Genomic DNA, 12955 nt, shown 5'->3' with positions numbered 1-12955 from the left:
CTTGACGGAGCAGTAGGAGGAAGGGTATCCATGCCCTCATTTTCAGGTGGAACTCCGGTCAATCGTGCAGATCGACGTGAGCCTCGCATCCTGTCTTTTGAAAAACAACATATATCGCATAAACATTAGCATCATAAGGTTCATGTGAACACACATGAACCCACATCATATACATAACATATCAAGAATGAACATGCATATAGTCTTGGCATCACACATTATCCTACATTCGTCAAGACAGGACTCTACATCCTATCCTAGTGGACATTATTTTTCCTAATGTGCTTGCCCTTTTATAACATCTAAGAGCCCAACACTCTTTAGGTCCGACCATATGAACCTAAGGCTCTGATACCACTCCGTAACGACTCGAAGATCAGACTGCTATCGGCGCTAGAATTCAGATCGACTTAAGGTCGCTGGAACCCGTAGCAAGCATCTTGTGTACCTATTAAAATTCCATACATGATCATACATTATCACAAAAACTTAAACATTCCATGAAACCAAGCTAAACCTGTATATATATCATACTGAAAATATAAAATCCATACTAGAGCTCTCATCAAATGCTCTAGTATGGTTAACATCACATGCCTCAAGCTTGGTTCAAACATAACTCATAATTAAAAACTTTTACATAATGATCATGTTAACAGGGATTACAAAGGTAAAGAAAACTAGGGCCAAGTACAATTCTAATCCATTAAAATTTACATGTCCACACTATACTATTACAAAAACTATACCAGCTACTATGCTGACTTTTCGATGCTATCTTTGATCCTGAAAACCTGGGGTTAGGGGAAAGGGATAAGCTACAAGAGCCTAGTGAGCAGAATATAAAAATAGTTTAATAAATATATGCTCGCATGAAATGCGTCACAACACAAATAATACACATTAAGATGGACTTGTCACCAGTAACCCTCTACATATTCCAATGTGCCTGGCCCTCGACGAAGCTCCTTAGAACTTTCGCTTAAATATAACATAACATATCCATAATGCCAGGGGCGTAGAATGGGCAGCCCTGGTCTTTCCCTTACATAGTGCCAGGGACGTAGAATGGGCAGCCCTGGTCTTTCTGTATCATATCATGTCATAACATCTCGAGAGCTAGTAGGTCATCCAATATCCATCCACATCAACAGTAAATTATGCAATGCATCATATTCGTGAGTTCAAATGCAAACAGCCTAATACACAAACATGGCATTTGTGATGCGTGAACATGCTTAAAAAGTTTGATTACTTTAAAATAATATATTAGTTTAGTTCTACTCACCTCTGGCTGACGCTTGCCTAAAAAAGACGCAACTAACTCATTACAGGCCTCTACGGTCTCCCAGGTCCGATCCTACACAAATGGACTCAAATGAGAGACCAAACATAACTATTACATGACTCTAAACAACTCCCCAAAAATCCCCTAAAATATAACAAAACATGCACATAAAACAAGCAGAGGAAGGCTGGGCAGGGACTTTCGGCGGCAGGTTCGACGGCCTAAACTCCACACAGATCCGAAAGTCCATGCTTTCGGGGGCAGGTTAGGCAGCCAAAATGTAATACCCGGCTAGATTCAGACATCGGAATTCCTACCATCCGGGGGAGTTCGAGGATGTCAGAGGTCTCTGGAAGGGTAAGAGAAAGTTTTCTAAAATATGTGCAAGTGTTTTAAAGGTTTAGCGTAGAAAAGGATTGAGTTTTGAAGAGATATGGCCAAGGAGGCATTTTGCCATGTTCGGCCCCCTAAGGTTAAGTTCGGCCGCCTAAAGTGCCCAATGTTCGGCCCCCGAAGGTTATGTTCGGCCCCCGAAAGTTGCATAGTTTTGCATGCGATTCGGCAGCCGAACCTGAGGCGGTTGCTCATCTATAAGTGCACCGAGTGGCAGAAAAAGGAGGAGGTTTCTTCTCTCCTTCTGACCTAGGTGAGGTCTTGATCTCCTTAAAGTATTTTCATGGTTTTTCTTCAAATCTTTCATGGTTTTTATGAGTTTTACCCTTGTTTTGAAGAGTTGTGAGCTTGAAACAAGGTTTTGGAGTTTGAAGCTTTTGAAGCTTGGTTTCTCCATATCTTTGAGTTTGGATCATCTCAGCCTTTGTTCTTCAAGAGGTAAGTGTTGATCCATGGTTCTTATGATGTTTTTATGAGTTTTGTAAAAGGAAAAGGGAGCTAGGCATGAGTTTGCATGAGATGTGCATCATAGGGTTTATGAATCCTTTATGTTTGATGTGTGTCTTGTGAGCTTGTTTGTTGGAGTTTAAAGTTATTTGAAGCTCCCTTAGGCTTGTTGAAGTGTTTATGCATGTTTTAGAAGGGTTAAATGCATGTGTTGAGGTCTGAACAGGTGATGGAGGGACTGGCAGGCGTCCTTGTGCACGAAACTGAGTTCTGGCTAAACTCAGGTTCGGCCCCCGAAAGTCCAAGTTAGGCCGCCGAACATGCCTGACTTTCGTCTCTGGAGGAGACATTCGGCCGCCGAAGGTGCTGCCGAAGGTGCCCTGTCCAGCCTTCCTTTGCTTGTTTTGCATGCATGTTTTGTGATGTTTTAGAGGGTTTTTGGAGAGATGTTCCTAGTTATGTTAGAGTATGTTTGGTACCTCATTTATGTCCATCTGTGTAGGATTGGACCGAGGAACCGAGGAGGCTCCAGAGTTAGAGTTGGCCCAGAGTTAGCCAGCATTGGCTAGAGGTGAGTGGAACTAAACTGAATATTTTATTTTGAGAAATGACACGATTCTAGCATGATCCATGCATCATAAAATGCCATGTTATGTAATAGGTTGTATTGCATTAGAATCCACGAATTTGATGCATTGCATAAGTTGTTGTTGTGGTGTGGATGAACGTTGGATGATCCTTAGCCCTTGACATGAGATAAGATACTACTACAGAGATATGGCATGAGATAGCCATTCCAGGTCGCTCCTGGATAGTCCAGGTCGCTCCTGGTACTCAGTTACAGATAGACATACAGCATAAGAGAAGACTGGGTGATGGCTCCGCCTCCCTAGCATTATTGGATTTGTTGTGATATGATACAGTACAGAGAAGACTGGGTGATGGTTCTACCTCCCTAGCACAGTTGGGTATAGAAGTCTAGGTGATGGCTCTGCCTCCCTAGCAAGTAGGGTATTTGTTTATAGTAGGGGGCTATAGGTGACAAGTTCATCCGTTTGATGATTTGTTTGTGATGTGACGCATTTCATGATAACATGTAATTAATGAACTGTTTTACTGTTCCTCCTCACTGGGCTATAGAGCTCATCCCACTCCCTTAACCCCAGTTTTGCAGGTTCTGAGATAGCTATGGGAAGTCAAAGTCAGCAAGAGTACAGAGGAAAGTTGTGCTTGAATGTATGTTGTAATAGCGTAGTGGACATGATGTAATTAAAAGATTAGTTGTAATGTCATGTATAGATATGTACTGTCGTATACTGGATAGACTTGTGCTTTTCCTAGTATCATTGCTATAGTGTGATGTATGATTAATCCCCTGTACATGAATCCTGTTTTACGTTTCTTGATGAGAAATGTGTGAGTTAGGCTTAATGTATGGCTTCGATGAGATACCAGTGGAATGTGTTACAGATTAAAAGGGTTTCATTCCCTTGATCCACAGCAGATAGTAGTCCCTGGTATAGGCCCTGAGGGCCATTTCAGATTGCTATATCTGAGTAGCAGTAGTTAAGCCTACAAAGTTTTACAGGATTGTTGAGTATCTTTGTATCATGTATGGGATTTATCAGGTATACAGAGAGTATAGTCGGCTTGCTACGGGTCCCGGCGGCCTTAAGCCGATCTGGATCCTAGTGCCAGTGATGGTTCGGACCGTTACTGAGGGGTATCAGTTTCCGGGTCGTTACACAAAAGGCTTCCTCCACAAGCAGGTTCGACGGCCAAACCTGGTTTCTCCAACAAGGTAGAACCCGATTCTGTCCTATGTACACAGCCACCAAAACACTCCAATCCTCACACCCAACAACTCAAACACATGCATACTCACTCATCAAGCATAAGGGGTATAAAAACTAGCCTAATCCCCAACAAGCAACAACAAAAACAATACAAGAGCAAACATTCATTAATAACTCAACTCAAACCCTATAACTTTAGATCTAACCATTTCATGCATTATTAACCCTTAAACCTTTCTTAAAACTTGATTAAAACATAGAAAAGGCAAGATCTAGACTTACCACTTGGAGATCTAAAGGTGACAGCAACCCCAATGTGGAGATGAGGTAAATCGGTCTCCGAAGGTCTCCAAGGTTTTAAAACTTGGATTCAAGCTCAAATCTTCAAAAACAAGAGAAAACTCATGAATTTCTGAAAGATCTGAAGGAAAAACAACAAAAGCTTCAAAGGATGGCAAGGACTCACTTCTGCTCGAAAATGGAGAGAAAAACTCTCTCATTTTTAGGCTGAAGGCCTCTTATAGGTGGTTTGATAAACCACCTTTGGGGGCCGAAAGGAGAGGTCGTGCGGTGGGGTCAATTTTCATGTCGAAAAGTCTTCCTGGATTGAAAAACCTTAAGCTGAAAAGTCCAAGGCTGAAAACCTTCAAGTCGAAAACCTTCCATGCAAAGAACTCTCAGGCTGAAAACCCTTTTGGCTGAAAACTAACGTGGACCGAAAATCCACTTTGTTGATCGAAAAACTTTGTTGATCAAAAAACCTTGGTGACCGAAAAACCTTAGTAATCAAAAACCCTTGGTAGCAAAAAAATCTCGATGATCGAAAACCTTGGTGGCCAAAAAGTCTTGGTGACCAAAAACCCTTGGTGATAGAAAAATATCAATGATCGAAAAATCTCGGTGGCCGAAAAGTCTTGGTGATTGAAAATCTTTGGTGACCGAAAAATCTCGACGACTTAAAACCATTGGTGATCAAAACTCTCCTTTTGAAAGCCGAAAACCCTTCCACCAACCCTCTTAAAATTGAAAAACACAAAAATTGCTAAAGAACAATGCAAATCCAAGATTGAAAGCAACCAAAAATAAAATTTAGATTGAAAAGAGTAAGAGTGAAATACCTTTAATCAAGAACCTAAAGAACAACTTGAAACTAAATGACAATACCTCTTGTAGAGAGAAAAGGTTAGAAAGAAAGATGACCTTTTGCAAATATTGGTATGGGGCAAATGAACCCTACACACCTTTTTATATAGGAAACGAACAACGGAAGCAAGAGAACGACCCTTCATCTTCTCAACATAATATCCTTTAAAAGGCTAACATGAAATAATAATAATAAGTGACTGATCCTAAAGATTCGTAGATAAGTGGATGGACTAATGATATTAACATCAGAACCATTATGAAAAAAAAAGACTCAAAAGGCTAAATAAACCTCTTTATTGCCCATTTCAAACTAAACAAGCCATAAGCCTATTCTAGACTAAAATTCTAAACAGTAGAACTTCTTATCTTACCAAAATTCAATCACATAATCGAAATTCTATTAGAATAAGACTACTGACAAGTTATTTGAAGAGCCAATCTCCAAGTATGTGACTATTTCATTATCTGATCTTTTCTCTAAATTCGTCTCAAATCCCTTACTAACTCAAGTATCGGAGATTTTGCCCACCAAACCATCTGGTGTCTCTTTCTTATTTTACATATCTATACCCAAAGGAAGAAATGAAACAACATCAACTATTATATTATTTCTTAAGGTGTTTTTTTTTTGAAATGGATTATTTCTTAAGGTTTAAATGTTTTTTTTTAATAGAGAATTAATAACATCAATATTTTGAACATAACTGATCATTTTAATGTTTAAATGATTATTTTTAAAAATTAAAGATTTAAATAGACTATTTTTTTATAAGAATTTAAATGACTTTTTTAATATTCCTCCAAGACTTCAAAGGGCCATTTCCCTCATATTTTCAATGTGAAATTGACATAACTTTATATTTGTTTTAGCTTTTAGGGATAAATAAATCAAACTGTTTATGAGTTACTCAAAATTTGACTCGAGAGAAGTTTGAACGGTCTCGACTCAATTTCTAAATAAGTCAAATTCGAGCTTTATTTTTACGCTCGTTTAGTAAATGAGTTAAACTTAAACTTTATAATATTCGGCTCATTAAAATTTATGAATTCGGCTTGTTTTCGAGTTTATGAGTCGTTAAAATTTAAGAGTTCGTTTTTTACAAGTTTATAAACTTATTTACATATATACTTATTTAATTAAAATTATTTAATTTTAAATTAAAATTTATTATATATATAAATAAATTAAATTATTCGTATACTATTAAGAATGATCTTAATAAAAACTCTATTCACCTAAATTCAATTATTAAATAAATCAAATTTAAATTTATTAATACTCAATTTGAATAAAAAATTTTAACCAATCAATTTAAACCCCAACTGCTATTAACTTGCTTGAGCTATATCACTCAATTGCTTTTTTTTTTTTTTTTTTTTAGTTCAATGAGTCCTTGGGTTTCGGGTAAATGGGTTGTTAATAGTTGGTTTAGATTACTCATGAAAATTAATTTATTTTATCTGAAATAAACTGCAACTCATTAATTGATCTGAATTTGACCTAAACTTCTTCATATATGCATAGCGACTCAATAGAAAATCAAAAATCAAACTGCAATTAGAAATGTTCCTATTTAAATCTGCCGGAAAAAAGAATCCGAATAACTAACATTCCAAAGTAACTCGAATTCAAACCCGCCGGACGTGGCATGGTGTCAGATATACTTTTAATTATTTTTTATTTCATAAAAAATTATTAATTATTGTTTGAAGAAAAGGGTTATGCTAATTTGAATTTTTAGTCTTCTCTATCATTCAACTAATTGCTTTAATGATATCACGTGCACGGTGAGTTCTAAATCTATATTTTTAATTTGGTCAAAGATTAAGCACCTAATGCACAAATAAAGAATTCCCAATATAATTAACTTCAAATATCAATCATTAAATAAGTATGTATATATATATATATAACTTCAAATATCATTAAAATAAGAAATAAAAAAAAATGAATCCATTTGTGGAAACTTTTCAATTTTCGGCCCCTTAAAATATGAATGGATAGTCATATAAGTTATTGGAACTTTTTGGATCCACAAACCCTTAAAACGTTAAAATAGTTTAAATAATTCTTTTAAATTTCATATATATTAAATAAACCTAAATATATAAATGCTTTAAGTGAAACAAATAAATCTTTCAATTTTTTTATAAATAAATGAATAAAATTTCACTATAATTAGTTTAAAAATCTTTTACTACACAAACACTGCTACAAAAACAAGGTAAATACAACGGTTCTAGTTTATTATCTTGCATACTCTAACCGTCACAATAGATTAACAGCGACAGTTTAAGAACTATTACATCTATTTTTGTTATTAAATATAATATAATAATTTAATTATTTTTTATAACGAATAAAAAACGTAGCTAAAATTATAATTTCATTGAATATAAAATAAATTTTTTATTTAAAATATATTATTTTATATGGTAAAATAATAAATTTTTTTTATAACAATTTTAAATTACTGCAAAGTTATTATCTTAATAGTATTAAAATAATAATTTTATAATCACTGCAAAAATATTATTGTCTAAACTCTAAAACATAGCAGTGAAGGTTCTTCTATTTTATTTTGTGTATGAAATATGCAATATTATACTGAGTATCTACTGCATTATAAAATAGATCGATATATTTTAAAATCGATTGATGAGATGTTTCTATAATGGTTGAAAAGATTTCTATATAAATTTCATTTTCATCTAATTGAACCTTAGAAAACTTGCAATCTAGCCAATGATAGTGCGTTAAACTTAGGTTAGTTGGGCCTGAATACGGATGTTAAAAATGAGGCATATCTCTAAATCTAACTTGTCAACTCTAAATAGAAAATACGGGAATATGGATCTAAGTTTAAATAAAGGTCTAGAATACATTATGTTATATAAAATAAACTCGAATTAAAAATATAAATTTATATAGTAATAGTTATAGTTTAAATGGATGGTCAAATAGAATAAAATAACTATTTTTTTATTTAAAATGCTTGCTCTTCGTCTTGATAGAAAAGATTGCTTGTAATACTCGGCTAGACTCCAGCGTCAGAATTTCAACCTTCCGACGGAATCTCCGTTAGGATCCGGAATCTCGGATGCCGGAACCTCTTAGAAGGGTAAAATATGTTTTTACAAAATAATTTTCATGGTTTTATTGTTTGGTTTTGAGTTGAAATTTTAAAAGAAAAGAAAATATTTTTTGGAGGAAATCCAGGTTCGGCCGCCGAACATGGTGTTGCCGCAGGAGCTCTCCTTTCGGCCCCCGAAGGTGGTCTAGCCAGCCACCTATAAGAGGCCTCCAGTCCGAAAATGGGAGAGTTTTCTCTCTCCATTTTCGGGCAAAGGTGAGTTCTTGCCTTCCCTTTGATGATTTTATGTTCTTCCTTCAAATCCTTCAGATTTTCACGAGTTTTCTCTTATTTTTGAAGTTTTAAGCTTGGATCCAAGATTTTAAAGTTTGGAGACCGTTTCTCTTCAACTCCAAGCTTGGGTCGCATCTACCTTAAATCTTCAAGAGGTAAGTGTAGATCCTTGCCTTTTCATATGTTTTAAGTAAGTTTTAAAAAGGGGTTAAGGGTTAAAAATGCATGAATGGCTGGATCTAAGATTATAGGCTTTGAGTAAGGTTTTGATGAATGTATGCTCCCTCTTGTGTTTTGTTGTTGTTTGTTGGGGTTTAGTCTAGTTTTTATGCCCCTTATGCATGTTGGAGTGAGTATGCATATTTTGAGAAGTTGGGTGTGAGGATTTGAGAGTTTTGGAGCTGAAATGCATAAGGCAGAATCGAGTTCTGCCATTCTGGAGAACCCAGGTTCAGCCACCGAAGCAGGGTTCGGCCGCCGAACCTGCATGGGAGGCAGCCTTTTGGCCGCCTAACATGCCCCCGAAAGCATGCACTTTGGGATCTGTAAGAGAGTTTCGGCCTCCGAACCCGCCTCCGAAAGTCCCTGACTTTTAGATTTGTGGAGGACCTTCGGCCGCCGAACCTGCCCCCGAAGGACCCCGACTTTCGGATCTGTAAAGGACCTTCGGCCGCCGAACCTGCCGCCGAAAGTCCTCTGCCCAGCCTTCCTTTGCTTGTTTTATATGCATGATTTGTGATGTTTTAGGGGGATTTTTGGGGAGTGTTTAGAGTCATGTTATAGCTATGCTTGGTCCCTCATTTGAATCCACCTGTGTAGGATTGGACTAGGGAGACCGTAGAGGCTTGCAGTGAGGTGACTACATCAGTTTAAGTCAAGCGTCAGCCAGAGGTGAGTAGAACTAAACTAATCAATTGTTTTTAAGCAATCAAACTTTTAAGCATGTTCATGCATCACGAATACCATGTTTATGTATTAGGATGTTGCATTAGAATTCACGAATATGACGCATTGCATATTTTACTATTGATGTGAATGGATATTGGATGACTCACTAGCCCTCGAGTAGGTTATGTTATGACGGATATGGAAGACTAGGGCTGCCCATTCTACGCCCCTGGCATTTATGGATATGTTATGTTATGTTTAAGAGGAAGTCTTGAGGAGCTCCGTCGAGGGCCGGGCACTATTTGGAATATGTAGAGGGTTACTTGTGACAAGTCCATCTTGTTGTGATTTATTTGTGCTGTGACGCATTCCATATGAACATATGTTTATTAAACTATTTTTATGGTTCTGCTCACCAGGCTCTTGTAACTTATCCCTTTCCCCTAACCCCAGGTTTGCAGGGTCAAAGATAGAGCGGGAAGTCGGCATAGTAGCTGGTATAGCTTATGTAATAGTATAGAGTGGACATGTATTTTCTTTTATGGATTAGAAATGTGCTTGGACCTAGTATATGTTTTGTAATCCCTGTTTATCATGATCTTTATGTAAAAGTTTTAATGATGAGTTATGTTAAATCAAGCTTGAGGCATGTGATGTTACCATACTAGAGCATTTGATGAGGGCTCTAGTGTGGGTTTTATGTATACAGTTTATGATGCATGTGCAGGTCAGGCATTGGTTCAAGAAATGTTTAAAATTTTTATGAAAATGTATAATCATGTATGGAATTTTATCAGGTACATAGGATGTATAGTAGGCTTGCTACGGGTTCCGGTAACCTTAAGTCGATCTAAACCCTAGCGCCGATAGCAGTCCGGTTTCTGGGTCGTTACATTGCTCTTCTAACTATTGCATAAATATGTCATTTAAGTCTCAGAATGCACAAACATGTGTCCGACACATATTCCATCTCATATCTTATGAAGTATTGTGTTGACACAGGTACGACACAGCAAAATGAAGAGTCAGATCATTAGAGCTTAAAACACAGGAAAAACCTCAACATACTATTCATGTACCAGTTTCATAATTACCAATAATAGCAAGATTAAGTACAAATTCACCCGTCTCTAAAAATGATCCTAACAAATTTATATGGACAAAACGCTATGTACAAAAATATCCTAGTATAAACAACATAACATCCAATTATCATTAACTATCATCATAAATAATCAATATATTAACACATGTTTGAGTGAGAGCATGATGCCTCAGACAACCTGGATAACATAGAAGTTGTCAAACATAAGGATTGCCTCCGTTGTGCTGCTGAACAAGTTGCATCATATATATCTCATAATTAATGTTATACACAATAACTCAATAATTTATACTCCTGCCGTCTCTTCAAACAAAGTCAGAATCTCACAATACAGAGGGTTGTTGCTAAAATACTCACGATGGCTCTCTAAAAATCCACCAAAAAACCTAGAATATGAAGTGCATTCTAGCTCACAAGTCAGTACTGGTAGTGCATATAGTTGAACAACAGAAAGAAAATATAACAAAATTCAATTGGGAAGGAACGAAAAAAGCAGGGAGGAACTCGACAATTGTTTCATAGGAAAGTCAAAGTTTCGCACTTCAAATAACAATGTATTATTCATAGGCTAAGAGATCATTCGCTTTGCAATTCAAGTTTATTGTTACCATGGTATGAACAATGTAGACAACATGCAATTCAAGTTTATTGTTATTCATTGCCAAATGCAGAAAAGAGAGCAAAAATTAGATGAGAAACCTGGTTTGCCCGCTGGTGGTCCGACGAATTGAAATAGACGGAGAAGAGATTTTGCAGCGTTATACAGCTGATTCACATCCGATTGGAAAAGGGATTGAGTGCCTCAGCGGCTGTGGAGATGGGTGCTGAAGAAAGGAGAAAATTGCCTGAAGTAAGCTGATAATGGTTAACTAAACAGAAAGAAGGAGAAACGTGGGTGGTAAAATTATTTAGTTATTTTAAATTAAAAGTATTTAAATAAGTTTAATTAAAATTAAAATAAATATTAAAGTAAAATTTTATTAAAACTATAAAATATTAAATTAAAATATGATTTTATAAAATTAAAAATAAATTAAAATTTAAGTGGAAGTATCATAAGACTGAAATTAAATTAAAAAAATGATATTTATATTTACATTAAAATTGTTAAATAAAATTGATTAATATAGATTAAAATAAAGATTCCATATATAATTTTATTTTTTTCTAAGTTTTTAGCATACACTGATAAATATAGCATATCTATATTTTTTAATAAATAAATTTAATAAAAAAATTGATGCCACCAATTTATAGGATATTTAAATAAATATAAGTGGAATTAAATAAAAATTAACAATAAGCCGTTTATAAAATTAAACAGAGATAGAAGGAAATTTAAACGGATTTATAATCTGTTTATAAAATTAAATGGATACATACAGAAATATACCCATTCGTAAAATTAAAAAAACACAAATAAAATTTTCAAACGAATGTGTAAACCTTTTGAAAAATTAAACAGATATATATATATTTAGAAACGGATTTATAATCCATTTGCAAAATTAAATAGACACACACATTTACAAATTGAAGTGTAACTGTTTGTAATATTAAAAAGACACACAGATTTACAAGGGGATGTTTAATCCGTTTATAAAATTAACTGGTTATGAACATTTTTACAAACAGATATATGAGTTGTTTGTAAAATTAAATGGATTCGAAAGAATTTTCAAATGGACTTATAATTCATTTGTAAAATACATGTACATGTATTTGCAAATGAAAGTATAATCGTTTGTAAAATTAAAAGAACACAAATAGATTTACAAACGGATGTGTAAGTCATTTCTAAAATTGAATAGATATAAATAGATTTGCAAACGAACTTATAATCTATTTGTAAAATTAAATGAATACAAACGGATTTATAAATGGAAGTGTAACTATTTATAAAATTAAAAAGACACATACAGATTTGCAAACGGATGATTAATTCATTTGTAAAATTAAATAGTTACAAATATATTTACAAACGGATGTATGATCCGTTTGTAAAATTAAGTAGACATAAAAAGAGTTTTAAACGGACTTATAATTAATTTGTAAATTTAAATAGATATGTATGGATTTGCGAATGAAAATATAACAATTTGTGAAATTAAAATGATACAAACAAATTCATAAACAGATGTGTAGACCGTTTGTAAAATTAGACACATATATATAAATTTGCAAATGGATTTGTAATCCGTTTGTACCATTATATGGATATACATATATTTGCAAATAGAAGTTTAACTATTTGTGAAATTAAATGGATATACATAAATTTACAAACGGACATATAATCCGTTTGCAAAATTAAATTACTATAAACAGATTTATAAACGTTTATAAAATTAATTGGATAAAAACAGATTCACAATTGAACGTAGAATCTGTTTGTAAAGAAAGTATTTTTTATATATCCATTTGTGAAGTTGTAACAGTTACAAATAAATTTATATACGTTGTTAATAGAAGTGAGTAGGCCAAATATGCTCATAGATATTGTGAAAACAATATTAGATGAGGT

Source organism: Manihot esculenta, chromosome 18 (genome assembly GCF_001659605.2).
Source record: "Manihot esculenta cultivar AM560-2 chromosome 18, M.esculenta_v8, whole genome shotgun sequence".
NCBI lineage: Eukaryota > Viridiplantae > Streptophyta > Magnoliopsida > Malpighiales > Euphorbiaceae > Manihot > Manihot esculenta.
This window is presented reverse-complemented; position numbering follows the sequence as displayed.